General features: G+C 41.3%; 1 pseudogene across 1 annotated transcript; it reads right to left on the reverse strand.

The window, feature by feature from the left end:
• Window positions 1-1374: 1374 nt before the first annotated feature.
• Window positions 1375-1828, reverse strand: LOC311515342 (small nuclear ribonucleoprotein F pseudogene; annotated as a pseudogene). Its single transcript has one exon. The product of its transcript is annotated as a small nuclear ribonucleoprotein F pseudogene (transcript).
• Between the last annotated feature and the right edge of the window lie 22133 nt (window positions 1829-23961).

Below are 23961 nucleotides of genomic sequence, written 5' to 3' on the forward strand. Positions count from 1 at the left end.
TGCCACTCAAGAAAAGGATCTTGGAGTCACTGATTATAGTTCTCTGAAAACATCTGCTCAATGTGCAGCAGCAGTCAAAAAAGCTAACAGAATGTTGGAATCATTAGGAAAGGGATAGATAATAAGACAGAACATATCATATTGCCTCTATATAAATCTATGGTACGCTCATATCTTGAATACAGCATGCAGATGTGGTTGCATCTCAAAAAAGATACATTGGAATTGGAAAATGTACAGAAAAGAGCAACAAAAGTTATTAGGGGTATGGATCAGCTTCCACGTGAGGAGAGATTAATAAGATTGGGACTTTTCAGTTTGGAGAAGAGGCGAATAAGCAGTGGAGGGTAGGGTAGAGGTCTATGAAATCATGACTGGCATAGAGAAAGTAAATAAGGAAGTGTTGTTTACTTCTTCCCATAACACAAGAACTAAGGGGGGGGGGTCAGCAAGTGAAACTGATAGGCAGCAGATTGAAAACAAACAAAAGGAAATATTTCTTCACACGGTCAACTTGTGGAACTCTTTGCCAGAGGATGTTGTGAAGGCCAAGACTATAACAGGGTTAAAAAAATAAAGAACTAGATAAGTTTATGGAGGATAGGTCCATCTATGGCTATTAGCCAGGATGGGCAGGGATGCTAAGCCATGCTCTGAAGTGTCCCTAGACTCTGTTTGCCAGACACTGGGAATGGCGGGCAACAGGGGATGGATCACTTGATGATTACCTGTTCTGGTCATTCCCCCTGAAGCACCTGGCATTGGCCCCTATTGGAAGACAGGATACTGGGCTAGATGAACCATTGGTCTGATCTGGTATGACCATTCTCATCTTCTTAAGTTCACTATCCATCCATTAGATGGGAACAACTTTTAGTCCCTGTTGAGTTGGACTGGATTCATGCTGATGATCTGTAGGTGAAAGGCTACATAAAACTTATTAGCAATGCCCTGATGCATCCATTCCCCAATACATCCTATTGTTACCTCTTTGAGAACAAGGCTTGCTTTTGTAAAAATGAGTTGTTTAAATCAAGTTCTGACCTTTTTGGAGTTTACTCAGGAGGGGACATTCTCTCTCTGGACACACAGGCAAACTCTCAGATATGTTGCTCTCCCTCTTCTTCAAACAAGCCATATGATAAGTGCTCCACCCTGCTTTTAAACGGACAGCTTCCATTTACCAACCAAACAGTAAAACATACTAACAACATCAAAATAAAATGATTGTTGATAACTGGCATAATTACTCCAGGATCCTTCTGTAACCCAGGTGCCTAATAGGGATATATCTCTTGAAGCGATCTGCAGTTGGGTGGGGGAAAGAGGTAGAAATGAGTTGGGTCTGGGTCCTTGTTTTTTTTGTTGTTTTTTTTTGTGTGAAAAACTGATCTTTATTTTCCAGAAATATACAAACTTATTCTCTCATTTCTCCATCTTCTTCTTCTTCTTCTACTCCTCTGATGTACAGGTCATTGTTACATCTTATCAAAACTTCACCAAGGCGTCCTGACAATGCACCATCTATGTATTCTTCTGTGTTTGCAAGCTGCATGTTCATGTACCTGTCGACAGACACCAGGTAGCCCTTGTACTCCATCCCCCACTTCAGCTTCACCATCACTGGCTTTCCTGTCAGCCCATTCAGGAAGGGCTTGGGGTTCAGGGGCAAGCTCATGGTAACGCAGCCAGGCACAAGGTAGCGGTAAAAACAAAAATTACTCGCAGGGCCGCACGGCAGATTCACAAATAGCTCTCCATACTCAGAAGTTTCTGGAATTGGGTGTGGTAGCTCAATAGGTTCCTGTTTTCTGGATTCAGACTCCATGAGGATACGTAGTCAGGGCAGCTGCTTTGCAAAAGGCAATGTGCACTGTGTGGGTTTGGAGAAGCTGAGTCTCAGTGGTAGAAAGCAGGCTGTTTTCCCTGACTCTGAAGCATTAACTCTTCAACAGGGAAGCTCTGGCAGTGTTAATTATAGAAAGGGGAAATTGGGAGGGAAAACTAATTTCTTTTAATTTTATACTTGGACTGTTATTTGATTTTAGTCAAACTGTTTTAGTTCAATTGTCTCAATCAGTATGCTTTACCAAGTCTCCTCTTATTTGAATGTGATGATGGGGAAAGAGTCATTTATATTTTGCTATTCTCAGTTTTGTATTTTTCTTTAATGTTTTTTTTGAAACTCTATATATCTAACTGAATGGTTAGTTAATTAGTTAGCTGACTAGCTAACAGTGATTTTGGCAAAGGATGAGGAAGAGTCTGCATGGATTCCAGCTGAAGTGGAGAGAGGATGTTTCAGTGCTTTTGACTCAGCAAACTGTATAAAATTTGGTGTTCAAAGACTATAACTGAGATACAGGTGAAGTCAACCTAAGCTTTTGGGAACTCTGTGTTTCTTCTCACTATGTTTCTGTGGGTACTGGCCTGTTTACATTTACATTGTTTTCTTTATTGATGCATAACTCTGAAGATAATGTATGTGAATTATAAAGTAGGATGTTACATTGTAGAAGTTAAGTTCTTGTTACTATATTTCTTTATCATCAGATTTTATAAAGCTGGTACTTTAAGAATTAAGTTCCTTCCTTTTATTCCTTTTGGGATTTGATTGTGGGGAGGTTGATCCTGTGCAATCCTTACTGAAAATCTAAGTGACTAAATTCCGGGTGTCCAGGTGCTTTCTGTGGGAGTTGGGGTTTTTAGGCAAAGGAGAAGGGCAATGAAGTGAACTCTAGCCCTCCTATAGGTTACACTTTCACTCACTTTTATACATATATTTCTATATCTTTTTTCACCCCCTGCCCCACCTAGATTAGTAGTAGAGTTTGAACCCCTAACATTCAGCAATAGGAATAACTAACAAAAGAGGAAACAGCATGCATTGCTATTCTCTTTGTGGATCAGCTCACGTAGGAAGGCAGCAGTAGAACACTGGACATCAGGATTCTTGTTTTCTATTCCTGGATCTGGTAGCAAGATTGTGGTCCAGTGGTTACAGACAATGTAATTCAGGGGTCTCAAACTCAGATGACCCCACGAGGGCCACATGAGGACTAGTACATTGGCCCGAGGGCTGCCTCGGCCCTGCCCCCACTCCACCCCTTCCATGAGCCCCTGCCCCACCCCTTCCCTGCCCCCATTCCAACCCCTTCCCCGAAATCCTCACCCCAACTCTGCCCCCTCCCTGCCCCCAGGGGGTGCAGGAGGGGTGCAGGGTGTGGCAGGGGGTTCAAGGCAGGGGCTTGGGGTGCAGGAGGGGTGTGGGGTGCAGCAGGGGGCTCAGGGCAGGGGGTCGGGATGCAGGAGGGGTGTGGGGTGCGGCAGGGAGTTGGGGTGCAGGAGGGGGTGCGGCTGCAGGAGGAGTTCGGGGGGCGGGTCCGGCCCGGTGCGCACCGGGGGCAGGGCAGGCTCCCTGCCTGCCCGCCCTGCCCCTGTGCCGCTCCGGGAAGCGGCCGGAACCTGGGGGAGGGGAGGCACAGAGGTCTGTGTGTTGCCCTGGCCATGCCTCCAGGCTCTGCCCCCTGCAGCTCCCATTGGCTGGGAACGGGGAACAGCGGCCAATGGGAGCTTCGCGGGGAGATACCTGGAGGTGCAGCCAGGGCAACACACAGACCCCTGTGCGCCCCCACCCCAGGTCCCAGCTGCTTCCCAGAGCAGCACTGGGGCAAGGCGGGCAGGCGGGGAGCCTGCCCTGCCCCCGGTGTGCGCCGGGCCGAGCCGGGCCGGAGCCACTCCAGGTAAATGCTGGGGGGGCGGGGAGCTGGCGGGCCTCAGAAAATAACTGGCCCGCGGGCCGCGTGTTTGAGACCCCTGATGTAGTTAAACAATGTCCCTGTTCGGGTTATCTGATGCAATGAACCTGGGACATCTGGATGTAAAACGAGACTTTACCACCTGAGCTAAAGAGCCAGAGCTTTTATTGGGGACGGGGAGGAGAAATAGCAGTCAGAAAGCATTACATGGAGGCTAATCACGAGCAAATGACACAGCTATGCTTCTTAGTATCGGTTACAGAATCATCTGATTTGGCATATCCCTTCCGAAAGACTCTGTGACTCAGTAGATGAGATTTGTCTTTGCTATATTAGAGAAATAATTCCACTCCCAGCTTTTCCTGAAGTTTCCCTGCACAAGTTATCAGTCATCTATGAAATAGGTAAGTGGCATTTGGGACTAAGAAGCAGGCATGGGATTATAGTTCACAATGAAGACCTGAAATGCCAAGAAATCCTACCTACAGGCAGTGGTAGATCTGGCACTAGAACTTGTAATTTCTGGGCTTGTAGTTTAGCATGCTGTCTCCTGCAGTACGGGAGCGGGGAGGAAAGGAAGTCATTCATGCTCATCTTGCTTCCCTCAACTTGTGTGATGACTGGAGCTCTTCACCTCACCACTAGACTGACTGCAATAAGAGCCGAAACTGCATTACTCACAACAAAATAAATAGAACAAACATTGCAAGAGTTGGCAACAGTGTAAACTCTTCAAAAATGCTTCCACATACCACATCAAAGAATGGAAGTAGTCAAAGTAAACCATGTTCACTATTGGCTAATTGCAACTTGTAAGGGTTTGTTCGTAATGAATGTCACTAATAGGCTTTTCTTCTCGTTAATTAATCTCATAACCCCAAAGAACTCCAAAGAATATATACAAATTCTTGCCTTTCAACAATCCATTACTTTTAAACTATTGAGGCCTGAATAATCATATGAAAGTTTTTACAGCCAAATTTTACATAATTAGAATGCAGAAGCTAATTAAACAATTTATTTTAATATGTTGAGGAAATTCATGCATTCCTCAGATTACATGATGAAAATGAAGGGCAGATACAGTTTTGTGTACAAGAATAGTGGCTGAATTCCTGCTGTAAATTTAAGAGATCCCAACTTTAAACTGTTGTTATTCCTGGAGGAATGTGCCACTGAACGCTCACAGAAAACATGTTCCCCTGCAGATTTGTTTGCATCCCTGCAGAAAGTGAGGGGGAAGGAAAGACAAGCCATGCCAGGGGGGCGAGGGGCTGGGGATGTTCATAGGCCCAGTTTGTGGGGCACTGCCCCTCCCAAACAGAGGTGGGACATGGGGGGCAAATGGGATCATGTGCCACTGTCCTCCCCACAATTCTGCAGGCACCGAGCTGCTTGACTGAAGGAGGGTGCTGTTAGCTGACTCTGCAGCTGGGTGCTGCCTCCTGGGTCCTAGTGCTGGTCGGGCTCCCGTTCTGTGTGCTGGGAGCCATCCTGTTTTCTGTACAATAGTGAGTGCCCATGGTGGGGCAGCACATGGGCGGCATGGGAAATGGGGGAAGGAGGGTGGGGGGGAAGAGACAGTGGAGAAGGAAGGGACTTGGGATGTGGGAGTGAGGGGAGGGGAATAGGGACAGGGGACAGTGGGGAGATGAAGGGGAGGGGGAAAATGGGGAAGGGGGATGGGATGGGAAGAGAAGGGAATAGGGGAATCTGCGGGAGGGGAGAAGAAGTAGGAGCCAGGTCTGCAGCGTACCCTCAGCAGCAGGTGATGCAGCTGCACTGCAATTGATGGTTCGGTCATTTAGCCACAGTCTCTCCCTGCTTTTGAACAGGCTCACGCAGTGCCCATCTTGTGCATCAGTTTGAGATTTCAAACCACCTGAAGTTATTCAGAACTAGATTTTTGATTCAGGCCTCTCTCTAATGTATACAAACACAGACACATGCTTGACAGGTTGTTAGGAGTATACAATACACTGCCAGAAAGCAGAACATATGGGGTATCACAGCTGCACATAGAAAACCCCTGCTGACGTACTTCTCTTTCTGAGACAGTATCGGGGACAGTTCAAATAGAAACAGCCGTTAGATTTTGGAAAACCATGGAGCTCTGCCAGAAGATCATGTAATACCTGAGAGTAAAAACGTTTTGTTCTCCTCTCGTTTTAGTCAGTTTGGTGTCAGTTTCCGCTCTTTCTACTAATGGTACTGCCAAATGCATTTGCAAGGGGGCATCTGTGTAATTCATACTGACATTACTGTTACAGTTATCCTAATGCAGATGCTCTTGCCACAGACCACAACTACACTTTTAGCAAGTGCCTAAGCCGTACTAACTAGGATCCTGTATAACTCAGTTTAATTTTCGAAGGCCCTGTCCACAGATTTCTGATTCCTTTAGCCACTACAAAAGCTTTGCCACACCCAGTATTTTAATATGGTTAGTAGCTTAACATATTTCTTTCCCAACCACACATCCAACATACATGTACGTACATGGAGGTTGTAAGTTTAAAAAGTGCTTTTCCAAGAGGAAATGTTTCAAAAATTATTCTAAATTATCTGCTTCAGTAATATACTTCATAACCACAAGCAACAAATCTATCCTTTTCTGAAACAAGCACACATTTGTTTAAAGAGCTTCTAGTCTTTTAACTGCTCTACTTCCTCAATTTGACAATGATGCCTGATGCTGAAAATAGAACTAAAATATACCCAAAATTCCTAAATGCTAAGGCTGGTGCTCTCTTACCCTTTGTCTTGTCTCTGAGGCTGATGAGAACTATTTGAGGTAGTGTTTTTGCCATTAGAACAAGTGGATCTTTGAAACACACTTGTGAAAAACATTTACTAACTCCACCACTTTAGAAAAAGAAAAGGAGTTCCCATTGCTTGGTTCACCTTCATCAAATTCAGCAATACTGTTAAAACGTATAGATGATTTAATCTTTCAGGTAAATTAAAGCTGTTGGTAAATTACTGTGTTCTTCATGAAAGGTGACAGCCCTGGGAACTGAAGCAGCCAGAGTCCCCAAGGAAGGGAGCCAGTGCGAGAATCCTGCTGGGGAGGACCCAAGATAAGAGAGAGTCTGCAGGGACCAAGAAACAGAGAACTTCAGTGGAGCCTGAGAGGGGCAGAAGAATTATTACTTTAGGTATTTGTTTTGGACTTTCAGTTGGATCTTTAGTTATCTGGGAAGGGCTTTGAGCTTTAGGAGACTTGACGGGTGGGCCAGGGCACAGTCCTTCAGAGAGACAGACCCTCACAGCACTGAGGAAATGGCTACCAGGGGCACCAGAGACAAGGACCCCAAGGGGGTGCTATGGGTGGTGAGTATATTATCTGGTTCTCTTCTGCCCGGCACCTTGTGTGGTTCTCTTCCCTTGTGAAAAGTGAGTGCTCAGTGGAAACAAAATGCTATTGAGTCAAAATGGGCAGGTTTTCAACCACTTAGTTCTTGCTTTGCACTAGCAAGAATCACTAGGCAAGGCCATGGAGAACCATTAGTATTAGTATAACTAATTCTTTAAGATAGATTCTCACACTTTGAAAACAATCCCACTTTTATCTTTGCCTCTGGCAAATTTATGTGGACTAAGAATAATGTTAATATTTGGGAAGTACTTGAGATTTCTTAAACTAATCCTCTCTATACTAAAAGAACGAGGAGTACTTGTAGCACCTTAGAGACTAACAAATTTATGTAGCATAAGCTTTCGTGGGCTAAAGCCCACTTCATCGGACGCATGCAGTGGAAAATACAGTAGGAAGATATATATATAGAGAGAGAACATGAAAAAATGGGTGTTGCTTTTAGGTAAGAAGCTCCTTTAGCTTTCTGAGGGAAGATGGGGTAGTAGAAGGCCTGAGTTTAATTCCTACTGATGTTGCACGTACAATGGGTAGAACAGATCTATTACTTGTGGCACCTTAGAGATTAACACATTTATTTGAGCATAAGCTTTCGTGGGCTAAAGCCACTTTATCAGATGCATGCAGTGGAAAATACAGTAGGAAGACATATATATATACAGAGAACGTGAAAAAATGGGGGTTGCCATACCAACTCTAATGAGACTAATCAATTAAGGTGGGCTATTATCAGCTGGAGAAAAAAACTTTTAAAGTGATAATCAGGATGGCCCATTTCAAACAGTTGACAAGAAGGTGTGAGTAACAGTAGGGGGGAAATTAGCATGGGGAAATAGTTTTTAGTTTGTTTAATGACTCATCCACTCCCAGTCTTTATTCCAGCCTAATTTAATGGTGTCCAGTTTGCAAATTAATTCCAGTTCTGCAGTTTCTCGTTGGAGTCTGTTTTTGAAGTTTTTGTTGTTGAATAATTGCAACTTTTAGGTCTGTAATTGAGTGTCCAGGGAGGTTGAAGTGTTCTCTGCGTGGTTTTTGAATGTTATAATTCTTGACTTCTGAAATGTGCCCATTTACTCTTTTGCGTAGAGACTATCCGGTTTGGCCAATGTACATGGCAGAGGGGCATTGCTGGCACATGTTGGCATATATCACATTGGTAGATGTGCAGGTGAATGAGCCTTTGATAGCGTGGCTGATGTGATTAGGTCCTATGATAGGGCCATCCTAATTATCACTACAAAACATTTTTTTCTCCTGCTCATAATAGCCCACCTTAATCGATGAGTCTCGTTATAGTGGGTATTGCAACACCCATTTTTTCATGTTCTCTGTATATGTATATATATCTATATATATCTTCCTACTGTATTTTCCACTGCATGCATCTGATGAAGTGGGCTTTAGCCCATGAAAGCTCATGCTCAAATAAATTTGTTAGTCTCTAAGGTGCCAAAAGTACTCCTCATTCTTTTTGGTGATACAGACTAACACGGCTCCCACTCTGAAACCTCTCTGTACTGTGTTGTTCTTTAACAGCGTGATCCAGGAAAAGCCAGGCTTGCTAGGGTCCAATGGCTCTGCGGGGTCCAATGCATAAGGAAGCAAGGTAACAATGCATATCCAAAGAGATCTCCACTTAAAATATCTTTTACAGAGATTCATGGTAGATGGATGTTTTCAAAAGAACCAGTTGAATTAATCACTGACTAATAACAGATGTGAATTTACCCCCTTTTTGTCTATAAGTTGCTCACAGACCAATCCTGATTTCTATAACCATCAGTTACTTATTTGTTAAACTCATTCACTAAACAGAATGTGCAAACAAATTTCACTCAATGTAAATTATTAGCCTTTCTTTATTTGTGATTGGTTATGTAAGTCATAGAATCATAGAATCATAGAATATCAGGGTTGGAAGGGACCCCAGAAGGTCATCTAGTCCAACCCCCTGCTCGAAGCAGGACCAATTCCCAGTTAAATCATCCCAGCCAGGGCTTTGTCAAGCCTGAAGTCAGATGGTTTAATTTCTGCTCCCTGACTGCAACTTAAAAGGAGTGAGATGCACTGGCAGAATTGTATTGAGAAATATGCCTGCCTGCCCCATGATTGGTTCCAGATATTGCCATTAGTTCTCGTGCTGTAAGTGCTTTCAAAATGTGGCAATTTGAATTTCTGATTGAATTTTGGGGCATTGTTTGCATCCCAGGTGAATTTGTCCTGTGTTTTAACATTCTCAGCTCTGTCAGCAAATCTGTTATTTTAATAACTTCCATACATTCTCTTACTCACGGATTAATATCTGTCCTTTCCCTTATCTGAGGGAGAACAGCTTATTTGAGAAAGTCTTATGGAGATTCATGCCAGGACAGAAACTTTATTTAGGAGAAAGAGTGAGTGAAATAATACACAAGTTTTGAAAGCGGCTAAAATTTAGCACATCTAATTTTTCAACATCTGCTTCCAGCCTCAGGCATATGTGCCTAGGAGAAAATACCATACATGTTCCCTAACTGTGGTTGGGCTATAGACGGAACGCATATCCCATTCCACAGGCCACAATCTCAGTTGGAAAGAACTTTATCTAGGGGTCACGCTCATGAAAATGCATTTCAAAGGGTGACTGAACTATAAAAGTGAGGGGCAAAAATATTGTTATCTTTCCCTATCCATCTCTCTTGAATTTAAAAAAGCTGGATTATTTTGACGTCTTGACTTTAGGACAGATACTGACCTGAAGTTTAGTCAGTAATGCTGCTGGAAGCATGTGGTAAGAATTTTACCTTGAACCAAGTCTAACTGGTAAAGTTTTAGTCCTAGGAAAGGTTTTATCTTTTTCTTGTAAGCATTTCTGACTTCAGTGCCTTAATACTTGTACTGACTTAAAAGTATCTCTTTGTAGTTTAAACTATTTTCATTCTTTAAACAAAATTAATCCAGTGTTGTGAACTGTGTGGGTAACTCCATTTAAGGTGGTGAGTTGTTGTATATTGTTCCCTTACAGGGATAATGGACTTAAAACATTTGAACTGTCCAGGAGAGGGCTGGACAGCACAAAACTCACATGGTGAATGCGTGAGATCTTGGGATTGGGAGTGTGTTGGTCACCCTGCAAGTAATAACCATGGCTGGTGTTTGCTGATAGGCTGCTGGGATGAGAGTTGTTGAACCAGAACTGTGGCCATACACAGATACACAGGTGTGACCTGCCTGATGTTTGTGAACAGCCAGGTTGGGAGACATCCCAGGTTAAAGGGCAGGTGGTGACACAGCCCCTCACTGGTCTGGATTGCACCCCAAAATGTCACACTTGAACTGTCCAGTTTTAAAATAAGTCACTGTATTTACGTTAAAAGCCACAGAATCAAACATCGCTGAATTCTGGGGAAGTTCAGATCTGGATCCAAAGTTTGGTATATCTGAATTGAACTTTTGGCTCATGAGAATTGAAAACTAATGAAGGTTTTGTAAATGAGCTCCATCCTAAGCAAGCTAGCATAGAATTTTTTCTTTCTTCCAAAGCAGGATGGTGATTGACCTGACATTCTACTCTGGGTAAACAGACACTGCCTGGCATCTGCTAAGATCGAGGCAGCACTGGCAAATACAAAGACACTGCTGTTTGAACGGGAAAGCTGCCAGCTTCAAAACTGGGGGAAGATAGATACATTTCTAAATGTTCAGGAAAACCTGTGGAACACAACTAACCTATCTGTCATTGACACTAGTAACTTTCCATTATGATTTCAACAAAATCCAAAACAGGGCATCTCTAAATCATCTGTCTTTAAGATGTGAAAGCCTGATCCTTGTATACTAGAGGATGTATTCTATATTACTGCTGAGAACACTTCAAAAGATTTGGTGCTTTAGGTATATTAAGATGTTTATCTGACTATCATGGATGATCAAAACTGGGCTACAAATCAAGCAAGAATAAGCACACTCAAGACTTCTGTCACTTCCTGCTTCCAATTCCAACCAAAATCCAGAAGTACAGAGACATGCAAAATATTCCAAAAATATTTACCCAAATGTTTGAAGTTCTCATTAAAAAGTCTCAGGATTTAGTCTTACTTAAGATTAATCTTGACTAGAGATGTTTACAGACACCAAGGACAAACAGAACAGATGATATTGTTTAACAGCATTAAGTTCATGCAATTGCTTCAGCTAATGATGCACAGGCGGTGGAGCATCTTGGTGGAGAAAGGAGCACACGAAAGAATCTGGTACCAAATCAAAATGGGCAGAGTTTCAGTCAGTTCCAATCAGCTCTTAGTTAAGGGCAGGGGCTGGGAAAGAAGATTCAGACAGGGCTACTCACATGCCAGAACAGTGCAGGAGAGACTTCTGTCTGGGGAGCTTCAGTGTCCTACCCACCCATCTAGGTTTAGGGAAGAAACTCCTGAGCGGAACTAGCCAGAAACTCAACTGGCAGCAGACAGAGCTATAGTTGCAGCAGCTGTTGTCAGACATGGATGATAGCAGACTGCTGTCTGTAGTTTACTCTGTATTTTCTTTCCTATGAGGAGACTGCAAAGAGTCAATGCACCTCAACCTACCCTCTTTTCTCCCCCCCCTTACCTCTTTGCTTTCAATGTCCCATCTCTCTTTCCTATTTATCTAAACCATTCCTAACAAACCTCTCAAAACTTAATCAACTTCTCTTTTACTTCATTTCCTCCCACCCCCCAAAATAACAATACTAACATGGTGTTGACAAGCCATCACTCTGCTTGTATATTATAATCTCTTTCCACTACCCTTTGTCTTAACTAGACTGTAAAATCTTTGGGAGCCGGGATCCTGTAGTACTCTGTACTTGTAGAGCCTAGGACAATGTGAACCTGATATCAGTTTGTTGGTGCGTGCTACCATATATAGTAAAGATCATACAGATTGTACAGACGTGAAAGAATATGAAATACCCCTCTTCTGGTACTGTACTGTACTGACTTCACTTTAGCCTTAGTCTTTTAATTCAATACAAGTCAGACGTTCAGTCCCATTTCAGAATTTATGGGGACAGTGGTGTGCCCCCCCCCAGGCCCCCCAAAAATTCAGAACCCTCCTTAAGCCTTCTAAGTACTGAATAGAAGTGTTCTCTGGCTATGGATCTACTTTACTTATTGAACATTGCTAGCACCTACATGGCAAAGAGTTTTCTAAGAGAAGGCAGCTCTTTAATCTGGCAGAGAAAGGCATAACTGGATCCGGTGGTTGGATGCTGAGAATAGACAAATTCAGACGGTTAAAAATATGGTTTCTTATTTCTAATCTATTGAGGGACATGGTGGACTCTCCATCACTTGATGTCTTTAAAGAAAGACTAGATCCCTTTATAAAGATATGCACTAGCTCAAACAGAAGTTACGGGCTTGATGCAGAAATTACTAGGTGAAGTTTTATGGCCTGTGTTATGCGAGAGGTCAGACTAGATGATCATAATGCTCCCATCTTTCTTAAAACATGACTTTCTACAAGGGCCACCCATCTGCCCCAAGTTATATGATCATCTCAGCCAAAATTCAGCCACATGCAAAAAATGTAGACCTTTGCTCAATGCTCAGGGGACTGTGCTTACCTTCTGCCTTATTTGGGTTATGTGGATCTGCCATTCTATCCCCCTCCCTAATTAGACAGGTGAGAGAGAACAGTCCCACTTACATGTTTCTTCAGTCTGTTGTCCAGCACAAACTCCCTGTGGTCACGTACATCATGTATTTCCTTCTTTTTCTGAGTTTCCTACCCCTCACATTCTCCCCATCTGCCACATTGCCTTGCAACACTGCTCAGTCTGCTTTTTACTTCTCCTCTCACCCCCACATTTCTTTGCCTCAGTTTCCAGTTCTATTCCCTAACTCACTTTCCCCTGCTGTTCTCACAGTCCCATTCCCTGCCCTGCCACATGTTTCTGGACCCTGTCTGGCCTTTGCATGCTCCGATAAGGGGCCACCATCTTTCCTAAAGGCAGTCTGTGACTTCAGTCAAGATTTAATTTCCATATCTTTCAGGGAGAACAAGTATATTCATGTCCACCAGGACCAAGGGGTTTGAGGGAAGACCATTTTAGTGGACTAAAGGTAGGCTTGTGACAAAAGAAAACTACTAGTTACTAAGTGTGTTTGGGCCAAACAAAAGATGACAATGCTCTAAAAGAGTATCATTTTAAACATCTAATTCTGCAGACACTTGCTATGAGGTATTGAGCTACTACTAAGAGCTGGATTTCACTTGGACTAATCTGCATTAAGATATAACAGGGATGGTACCTATAGATATTCATAGCCAACACAACTTTTGAATAAACTATTTGACTTTTTGAAAATTTTGACTACTGTTTAGTGTTATGAGAACAACCTGAATACCCCAAATACAACTTGTGACACTTTTCAACTATAGTCACAAATATTTATAATTCTTTGCCCAGCTCTAACTACAAAGGAAGCTGGGGGAAGGTGGAAGGGAAAGAGAAAAAGAACTGAATGTCCATCCTCTTTAATTACACATAAACCTGAGTTCTCGCATCTTTGAAACAAGCATTCAGCCTTCTGCTTTGCTGAAAGAAGCAATGGAATTCTGGGCATGTGGTAACCATGTGAGGAGGCCTTGATGTCATTTTAGAGGTATCTCTAGGACCTAACAATTTAGGTGGACTATAGGGTGGCACAGAATTTGGCGCATCCTCCACAGCCAATCTGTTACTGCCTTACAGAAATCTATAGAGTTCTGGGGCCAAGATCTTCAGCTAGTCTGAAATCAGTGCGGTTACTAACTGTTACTCTATTTTATATCAGGTGAGGATCTGCCCACTCACATTGGTGGTACATTTGAAGCTGCATTTTATCCATTTATTATCCCTTATTTTACAATATAAACCACCCAATCCTGCAGCTGTTTGACTACTCCTGTATGTAAAGACTACACAAAGCTGGATCCAGACTTTCTCAGGCTATCCTTAACTGTAACACTACTGTATTTTATTAGGGAGGTCACAGGCAGAAATGTAATTGGGGAAGCAAGGTAACAGAGGAGACTAGAAAACCAGGAGCAAAGATAAAGTATCCAAAAATTCACTTTATCTTATAAAATGGAACTCAGTAAACATTAGCATTTATTAATCTCATTCTACAAACCCTTGGGGAGCTTCAGGAGCAAAAGATGAAACTGGATTTATTGTAAGCATGCATATTAATTGCACATCTGACAATCAAGATTTGGCTTTTTGACCCACACTGTTAATCCAACAGATGCCAAATACTGGCTGTTTCTGTTAGGAGAAATTGTTGATGGAGTCAGGTATCTGTTGCAATCTTACTTACAATGACTGTCCCATTTCCATGAACAGTACAAATCAAAACAACCGGAGGCAGTTCCTTTGCTCACAATTCTAGGCCTCTTTTCACCCAACACTCTGCCCCAAAATCTCTCTACGCTTTCTCAGGGTTGTGTTTCCAGTGCTTCTCTAGTTGCCGCCTGCTGCTGCTTTTCTGGCTACTTCTGAGTGTTTCTGCTCACACATGCACAACTCTTCCAAATACCCAGCCCTTGAGTTTGCATTCACTCCCCAGCAAAATCTCTCTATGCACATAGCTCAGTTTCTAACCAGTTTTGTAAGTGGCCAGTGTTTGGGGCAGTGGCTGCTGTTTCAGCTATCTTACTCCTGAAAGAAGCTTAACTAATCCTTAAGTACTACTTGAATGAAGGATGGCCAGCATGCTCACCAGCTTCAATGAGGTATCACCCAGCCTCCTCCACAATAAGTGCTTTCAAGCAATGTTGATCATTTTAACTCATTTTAAACTGATGCTGACCAAAAATTGAGATACACATTCAGACAGTTCAGTGGAAATGTCTCCATATCTAAAGCTGTTAATATTTTTAGGCTGAGGTGCCGCATCTAAAGAAACCTTGGAACTAGTGTTTGTGACAGCTCTGAAAACATTGGCCCATGAAACTTTGATTAAAAAAAAAAAATCAGTGACACTAGTCACAATACTGATTATTCCAATCTTTGATCTGTGTTGGCATTATCAAGTACAGCCACAATAATCCATCCTGCAGCAGTATACAAACACACCCTGAAACTTGCTGTTAGTACAATAAAGTGCATGGGGAAGGCACATACACAGCTGCAGCTATCAACAAAAACTGTTTAGCTATTTCAAGGTGCATGAAAAGGGGTGAGAGACACAGGTGTTGTAATAACAGATGTGCAAACTGATTACTGTGATAAGCAAAGTCTGGCTCTTGTAGTGAGCATAGCTCATGCTAGCCTTATTGAAATGTTTATAATTAGAGTGGCTCAAAATAACACAAATAATTATACTAATTTTCCAGTAGAAATGAAACTTATTGCTACAGACCCTGACAGTGACCATGTTTTCAACATGGTGTTTCAGCTTACTTCTAGGTGAGAGAACCGAACTCTTTCAATAGGAACAATAGAAACAGCACATCACTTTTGATCCTTTGAATCAGAAATTAATGTGGCTCCTAAAATGAATTTTTTTTCTCTGGCAAATTAAAGCATTAAGATCCAGATTTTTAAAGGTATTAGGAATGGCTGTATTCAGCATGGCAATGCCTAACTTATTGTCAAAAGTGACTGTCAATGGAATTTTGGCTCCTAAGTGCCTAAAGCTCTTTGGAAAATGATTTAGCCTCCTAAATCACTTAGATGTTGCAATGAGGAGCATAGCAATACCTTTACAAATCTGGGCCTAAATCCTTTTTATTTTTAAATCTGTCAATGTGCATCAAAGAAAGGAATGACTTTACTACCTACACAGTTCCAGCAACTTTCTTTAGCCACCCATTAATATGCTCATATTTCAGCATCTTCTGTGCTCTCAGAAAACACCGCAACAGTCACTAATTCATTCCAAGATATTATTTGGTTACCAAAGGATAAATGGGCTTTCAAAATACTAAAGTACTCGAAAAAGCATCTGGTCTTTTGAAGTATTCCTTCCCCACCCCACCCTAAAAAAAAAAAAAAAATTCTAGTACATTTTCCCCTGTTACAAATTCTGATGCAGAGAAGTCAACTAACTTTAGGGTGACTAGATAGCAAATGTGAAAAATCAGGATGGGGGTGGGGGATAATAGGCACCTAGATAAGAAAAATATCGGGACTGTCCCTGAATATCAGGACTGTCCCTATAAAACTGGGACATCTGGTCACCCTAACTAACTTATCTATACTGTATGCAGAGACAAGAAATAAATTCAGAACTGTGATGGGATGGAGTAGGCCTAGAGGCCTCAGTGTCCTACCACACCCACCCCAGGAAAGGAGCAGTAGAGGAGTCCTCCGAGCAGGTTAGGAGGGCCTATTAAAGGAGTTGCAGGAGCCAGAGACAGTCAGTTGCTTGCTGGAGCCAAAGGTGTTTAAGTCGTGCTCCTGAGTGGCCAAACGGGACTGCAGAGCCACAGACAGCTCAGTGCTGGCAGAGACCAGGGCAGCAAGGAAGAGCCCCTAGCTGGCTGCTGGGACTGAACTTAGATGAGCCTGAGGTAAGGGTGAAGCTTTGGCAAAGGCTGGGGCTGTGAGGAAGTGGACCAAGGAATTGAAAGCAGTGTAGTTAAAGGGACATGGTGGCAGAGGCTGCTATTCTTAGGGTCCCTGAACGTGTGACCAGACTAAGGTGTAGAAGTCAAAATTGAGAAGAAGGGGAACTTTGAGCTTTAAATTGTATTTAAATGCAGGAGACTCAAAGTTGTAAAGCCTCATCAAGCTGTGCAAAGCAGCAGCCCTGTGTTTCTTTCACAGGATACAAAACCATCCGTACTTGCTGGTTGTAAAATACAAGGAAGCCAATTTCTAAAGAGCACCAAAAGGTCTTTTGTTCTTCTAGCCATTAGAAACAGGTGATTGCCAAGGATTTTAGGAGGACTCTTGTGGGAACTAAGACTTTATTAGCTTTTAAAACAAGTAAACAGACTTAGCAGGGGACTGTTAGCATAGTGTTGATCCATCCACATTCAGTAATCATTCAAGACAAAACCCAACCGTTATTTTACAAGCCTCCTTCCCAAAAAGGAGTACAAAATGGTACAAATTGAAAGAAAAAGAAAACACCCCCCACAACAAAAATACAGACAAGGGCCAAGAAATGTCCTTTATTAAATGGGAACTTTGCAGACCACTCAAAGGCAATCAGTTTGGTTATAGATCGGGTGGAATGATTTTAGTAATGCTTCAGTCAGTGCACATGGAGTCGTGTCTTTTTCCTAGAGATTTGTGCAAAAAACCCCACAACAGTTATGCCCACAAGGACTACTTTAAACAACAGCCCTTTATTTTTACTTTCTAAAACACAAAATAGGCAAATATTTTCTGAGGGGTGACATCTGCTAAAGCTTTGCATCTCTACTTCCTCACATGAAGTGGGCTGTCATATACGGTAGGGATAAACTCAACCCTTATATAAACACTTAAAAAATGACAAGAACACCAATTTGAGGACTTTTGGAAAGATTTTAAATATTCATAAACAGAAGTGGTGTAGAGGGAGTTTTAGTTTCCTGCAAAGTAGTGTCAGTATGACAATAATCTGAAATGGATGAGAAATAAAAAATTTCAGAATATTTTCCAACAACCCTCCTTCCAAATGCAACCAAAATGAATGTTTTCTTTGACGAAAACAAAATTTGTCAAAATACCATTTATGGTCAAATGGTTTGCCTAAACATTTTTTAACAAACTCCACTAGTAAAGAAAACCACCACCCAACTTTTGCTCTTTCATACTACATGCAGCAGGTTACACCGTAGTGAAGATCCCTGAGGGGTAAAATCCTGACACCGCAGATGTCAATGGCAAAACTCCCATTGACTTCATTGGAGTCAGGACTTTACCCTATGGATAAAGGGGTGGGGGGGTGGGAATCAATGCATAAAGTTGTTGGAGTCCTGGGATGCAGACAAACAAATGCAGCCTTTTCACTGTGAGGAGTCTGGAATTAACCCCATTGAATTCACATGAACTGCTGCTTGGGCTTATTAGAATTAAGGTCCTGATCATGCACAGACATACATATTTGCAGAGTTACAGGCTATAGGAGCAATTAATTAGGTACAACATTGTTATTTAATGGGAATATGTTCAGGAGACATGTCACACTTGCAAAAAATCTTTAATAAACAAGGGGTCAGGCTTATGGTTTTCTGGCATTCCAAGACTCCACATTCCAGCAACATAGTGTCCCCCAGCATAAGGCTGGGGCAATTGTTCAGTACTGACTTACAGTGATGAATACCACCTACAACACCTTATGTTTCCTAACCAACTTATGCAGAAAAAAAAAAAAGACACATTAAGGGTTAATCAGTGAAGTTTGGGGGAAAAAAAAAACAAAAAACTTCATGCATGAAGAGAGGGCAGGAAAAAAATTACTTCTGGGCTTGGCTTGGCTTTGCTAGCCACAAAACTAGATACTATGGAAAGGGGAGCAGAAGGAAGGGAAGAGAGAAGCTCAAATTCAGTTTGCTATCCTCAACTCAAATCCGAATACCAACGTACAAAGCCATCACATTTAGAGTTAGTGTTCCTGCCACATTTTGCTGACTACCTCACCTTGAGAGGGGGCTTCGTTTGCTTTTGTCCAAGGCCACATATTCGAAAACCAAGAAATGCAGTTAAAGTTGCCCTTTCTATCAAGGCACCCAAACTATCTTAATATGGGCCCCTCTACTGATATCAACCAACCTTTCTTTACTTGTTTTATCACATTTCATATAGATGCCTTAAGTGCAAATTTAGTTCCATTTCTGTTCTGCTTTCCCCTGCCAGCTCTCTGGTATCTGAGTGCACTAGAGCTCCTGGGAGACCTTCAAGGAAACCCAGTACCGGCAAAAGGAGGAAAGAACATTGAATACTTTGCAACAAATGTTTGCATTAAAGCCTTTTTTCCAGTTTGTGTGAAACTTAACATTCATTAAGTATGTCTGAATTTTCTTTGTAACTCAAAGAGTGGAACTTCAGGAATTTCCTTGGGCAATACAGATCATTCTGTAATCAGCCCATAGTGAAGATTTTGCAGTTAAAACAGCATTAGCAAATGAAATAGAAATTTATTTTTAAAGCATCTCAAGCTTCTTGTAGTATGTGCAATGTCTATTTTTATATTAAAATGTTCTGTATATGTTAGCCATACTAAAAACATGTTTGAGAGGATAAAGGAGTTCCACCCTAGACTTGTAACTTCAAAGTTTGATTGTGCAAGGGGCTGAGCACTCTTAACTTTTTGATCGCATGCTGCACGGTGCAGAAGCTGGTCCTTAAGCTAAGGATAAAGTTATAGAAGCACATAAAAGAATAGCTCCTATCTGAGTCTCTGACTACAGGAGCTTTTTCTTGGAGTCCATGGGGATGTCTTTGCTCCTTAACTGAAGTCTTCCATCATGTTAGCATAGTTAAATTTGATGGTTATACTTTCTATTTATTTCTTGGATGTAGATGTGTAACAATAATGAATAAGGAAATAGCTTGTGAACCCAAACTATAACAGTAGAAGCAGGTGCTCTTGTATAGTACAAAAGGTAGCGAAGCAGTTACTATAGTACTATACTCGGGAATTGGTGTTAACAGTATCCATGGTAAAGAAGAAAATAAGAGTACACTTCTCTGCGGGCTGGCTTTGCACCATATGAGATGTTAATGGCACTTTGAAAGAGAAGATATCTACCTGTGTATTATACAGTGTTTGATAAATTAAGATTATTCCATTAAATATTTTGAAGCAAATCAAGAGGAATTGAAGGACCGGATTTCTTGAGTGCAATGCCCATTTCTGAGCAAGAGAGAGGAAAATTACATTCAAGAAGTGCGGCATACTTTTAAAGTCAGATCATATTTGGATAGGAGTGCAAACATTTCAAATGGAAAATATTAAATATATAGTTCAAAGTCTGAAACTGGAAAGTTATATAGCAATTTTAAAGCACAGAATATCTGAAATTAAGTTCAAATACATTGTGGCTTTAGATCCCTTTAAATAAAATGCAAACAGACCACACCAATACATTTTTATTTCTGTCTAAAATTATGCTGCGGGATGAAAGGTATACTTTGTCTAACCAAGAATGGAAAGCTATACCACCAGGCCCAGCTATATTCCTGTTGAACCAAATGGGGAAATTATAGAAGACATAGCACTTGTATTTCTCACAGTAAGTTGGGTGCTGAGTCATTTTAATTTGAAACTGCACTGTATTTTGTCACAGTGCTAGGAGTAAAACAGTCCACTACAAGCCCCAATTTGGCAAACATTTTGGCACACGCTTTTGCATACATCGTCATTTTCATGAAGCTGCAAAGTAATCATGCATCAATTCCACAATGGCACTACTCACTGAGCAAAGTTATGTATATTTGCAGAACTGGGGCTTTTACTTGCATACGGTCACAAGTGGTTCTGAGCAATAAGATACATTTTGAAAGGATTAAAGTATAATCTGTTGTGCACAAAAATGTGAGGCCTTTGAAAACTGAGATGTTTACCTTTCAGTTTTTCAAAATGGTCATGATTGTGATGGGGTCCTCTGGCTGCTGACTCTGCTCCAGTCCACAAATGCTCAGAGACCCTTGTGCTGGTCAAACACCTTGTGTAGTTTATTTACAGGGTGGGTTCCCACCACCTTCATACCATATACAGCTTTGCTCCAACAGTCCTAGGGAGCACTCAGCTCCTGCAACAAGCAGGGAAGAGCCATCTCTCTTCTCTCATTCTTCCTTCCTCCCTCTGCCTAATGGCTTAATTAGCCTTCCAGCTCTGCTTCACCCTCAAATTAGGCACAGCTGTTTGACCAGCTCCATTCTGCATTGTTTGATTGGAACTGCTGACCAGAGTGCTGGCTCAGCTGTTCTCGCCTAGCACTCTGTCCCAGTGATATTCAGTATAATGAAAAAACTGGAGTCCTGTATGGTGTCTGCTGAATCTAGGAAGCTAAGTAAAAAGTGGTCACTTTAAACTGATCATTTTCTCAGATGAAAAAATGCAAAGTTTTTGAAACAAAGTATGAATTTTAGGTTTACATGCAAAAATACAAAAGTCCTTGAAAGAGTTGAAAAGCACATGGAAACAAAAAGTTGTGACATTTCACAAAAAAGGGGTACTTGCTAACAGTTCTAGTCTAATGTTGAGGCAATTATATATAAGCATTAGGTCTGGATCCTATAAACTGAATAATGGAAAACAGACCCTTGCACTTGCATCACACTGAAATCAATGGGACTCTGCAGGAACAGAGGCCTGCCTGTGTGGATCCAGTTTATAATACTGGAGCCTAACTTCACATTCTGAAAAAATACAAAACAAAGACATTTTCTAAGTTGTCTATTTTGTAAAGAAAATATGAACATGTATATTTATGTAGCACAAACAAAAGATAGGAAACAAGTGCAAAATGAGACTATTTGTTTTTTCAAAATATGCCATTCCTTATCTACTGAGTTGAAAAAATTGTAAGGAAATGCCTAGGTAAGCAGGTGCCTCTATCAAGCTCACCTGTACTGAATGAGTAAATGAACACAAGAGACAAGCTTTGTGAGATCCATTTTATTTGTGCAGTTATCACTTTGAATTCATTACTAAAAGACGGTCAAAGGCACTTCAAAGAAGTTTAAAAATAAATGTTTGTTTATGGTGATCACTTAAAAACACGTAAGTCACCATTCATTGTCGACAACTGAAACTGGTTTCTTGTCTCAAATTCCATCCAGAACATTCACTGATTTTAATGGAATAGACTGCTCAGCAGCAACGTATGTCTTTCTGAAACTATATTTCAAACAAACAGCTGCAGTTCATTTAGCAGAGTATTTTAAACACAACACAGTAAGATGAAGAGCTGCTACATTTGTTGAGGTTCACACACATTTTTTCTTGCCACAGTAAAAACTGGAAAGGTTAATTTCCTAGTCCTATACTAAGGTGATTATTCTCATCGTAGCGTGTGCGTGCCCAAATCATTAATATCAATGGTAGTTATGTTATCAAGATGCCACCTCTTTCTCCAGATTATCAGAGTATGTAAACTACAAGGTTTCAGAGTAGCAGCAGTGTTAGTCTGTATCCGCAAAAAGGAAAGGAGTACTTGTGGCACCTTAGAGACTAACAAATTTATTTATTATGGGGGGATATTTGGGGGGGGGGAGAAATGTCTCCAAGTGGGCTCTTTCTCTGTTCTTTGTTTAACACGCTTGGTGGTGGCAGCATAAGGTCCGAGGACAAAAGGTAAAAGTTTGTACCTTGTGGAAGTTTTAACTTAAGCTGGTAAGAATAAGTTTAGGGGGTCTTTCATGCAGGTCCCCACAGCTGTACCCTAGAATTCAGAGTGGGGAAGGAACCTTGACATGAAAGATCCCCTAAGCCTGCCAAGAGGAAGTTTGTGTGGAAGGTTGGTTTTTTGAGTGTATCCAGTTTTGAGAGCTCATTCTTAATCTTTTCCTGTTTGCTGTAAACGATGTTGCTCAGGTGGTTCCACAGTTTCTTTGAGAGTGTGTGGCACAAGCTGTCAGCATAGTCTGTGTGGTATGTAGATTGTAATGGATTTTTTTACCTTCAGTCCTTTTGGTACGATGTCCATCTGTTTGCATTTGGAAAGGATGATGATGTCTGTCTGTATCTGTATGTTTTATTATAACATTCAAAAACCAGTCAGAGAACACTTCAGTCTCTTTGGTCACTTGATTACAGACCTAAAAGTGGCAATTCTTCAACAAAAAAACTTCAAAAACAGACTCCAACGTCTGAATTGGAATTAATTTGCAAACTGGATACAATCAACCAAGGCTTGAATAAAGACTGGGAGTGGATGGGTCATTACACAATGTTTATCCCCCCCCCCCCCCTTTACTGTTCCTCAGACGTTCTTATCAACTGCTGGAAATGGCCCACCTTGATTATCACTACAAAAAGGTTTTCCCCCTCCTGCTGGTAATAGCTCACCTTACCTGATCACTCTCTTTACAGTGTGTATGGTAACACCCATTGTTTCATGTTCTCTGTGTATATAAATCTCCCCACTGTATTTTCCACTGAATGCATCAGATGAAGTGAGCTGTAGCTAACGAAAGCTCATGATCAAATAAATTTGTTAGTCTCTAAGGTGCCACAAGTACTCCTTTTCTTTAAACTAAGAGGGTGGCTCCTAGCTATTTTGAGAGTAGTCTGTTAAAATGCAGTGACAAACTTTTTCACTTATGAAAGCGTAACTGGATAGAGCTGTAGAAGCGTTCTCAGAAAGATCATGAAAAAAAATCAAAGGGGAAAGAAATGTTAAGCAAAAGGACAAACAAGGTATCACTGGGGAGTGTACCAACTCATGCAGACAAATACAGTGCAAATTGCTAAACTGAACTAACAACAAAGAGTAAAAAGATTAAATAAAGTTCAATTGAGTCATTCATCTGAAAGTGTAACATTCAGTACCACGCCACAAGTAAGAGCTTCGGATAATTTGATAATATTATCATATTGTCAATATGCCTCTGGAAACTAATGCATGTCTAATGAATGTTCTGAAAAACAAAGCAACTAAAATATTAAGAAGCCTATTGAAAGAACAAAACCCATATCTCTGACTCTCAGTATAAACCCCGGGGATTGTAGAGAATTTATTGCCAGGTAATTTTCTTAAAGAAATTTAGACTGGAATTACATGATTGGATTGTTTCAATCACTACATTGTAGCTATAGAATTCTGTCAAGCTTTTTTAAAATTAAAAATCAAGAGTAATGAGCACTGTGGCATAAAGCATCCTGTACCCCTACACTTCAAAGGCATAGTCTAAGAAAAGCAAATCAACTAAGGAAG

This window comes from Lepidochelys olivacea (genome assembly GCF_965140295.1).
Source record: "Lepidochelys olivacea isolate rLepOli2 genome assembly, chromosome: 2".
Taxonomy (NCBI): Eukaryota; Metazoa; Chordata; order Testudines; family Cheloniidae; genus Lepidochelys; species Lepidochelys olivacea.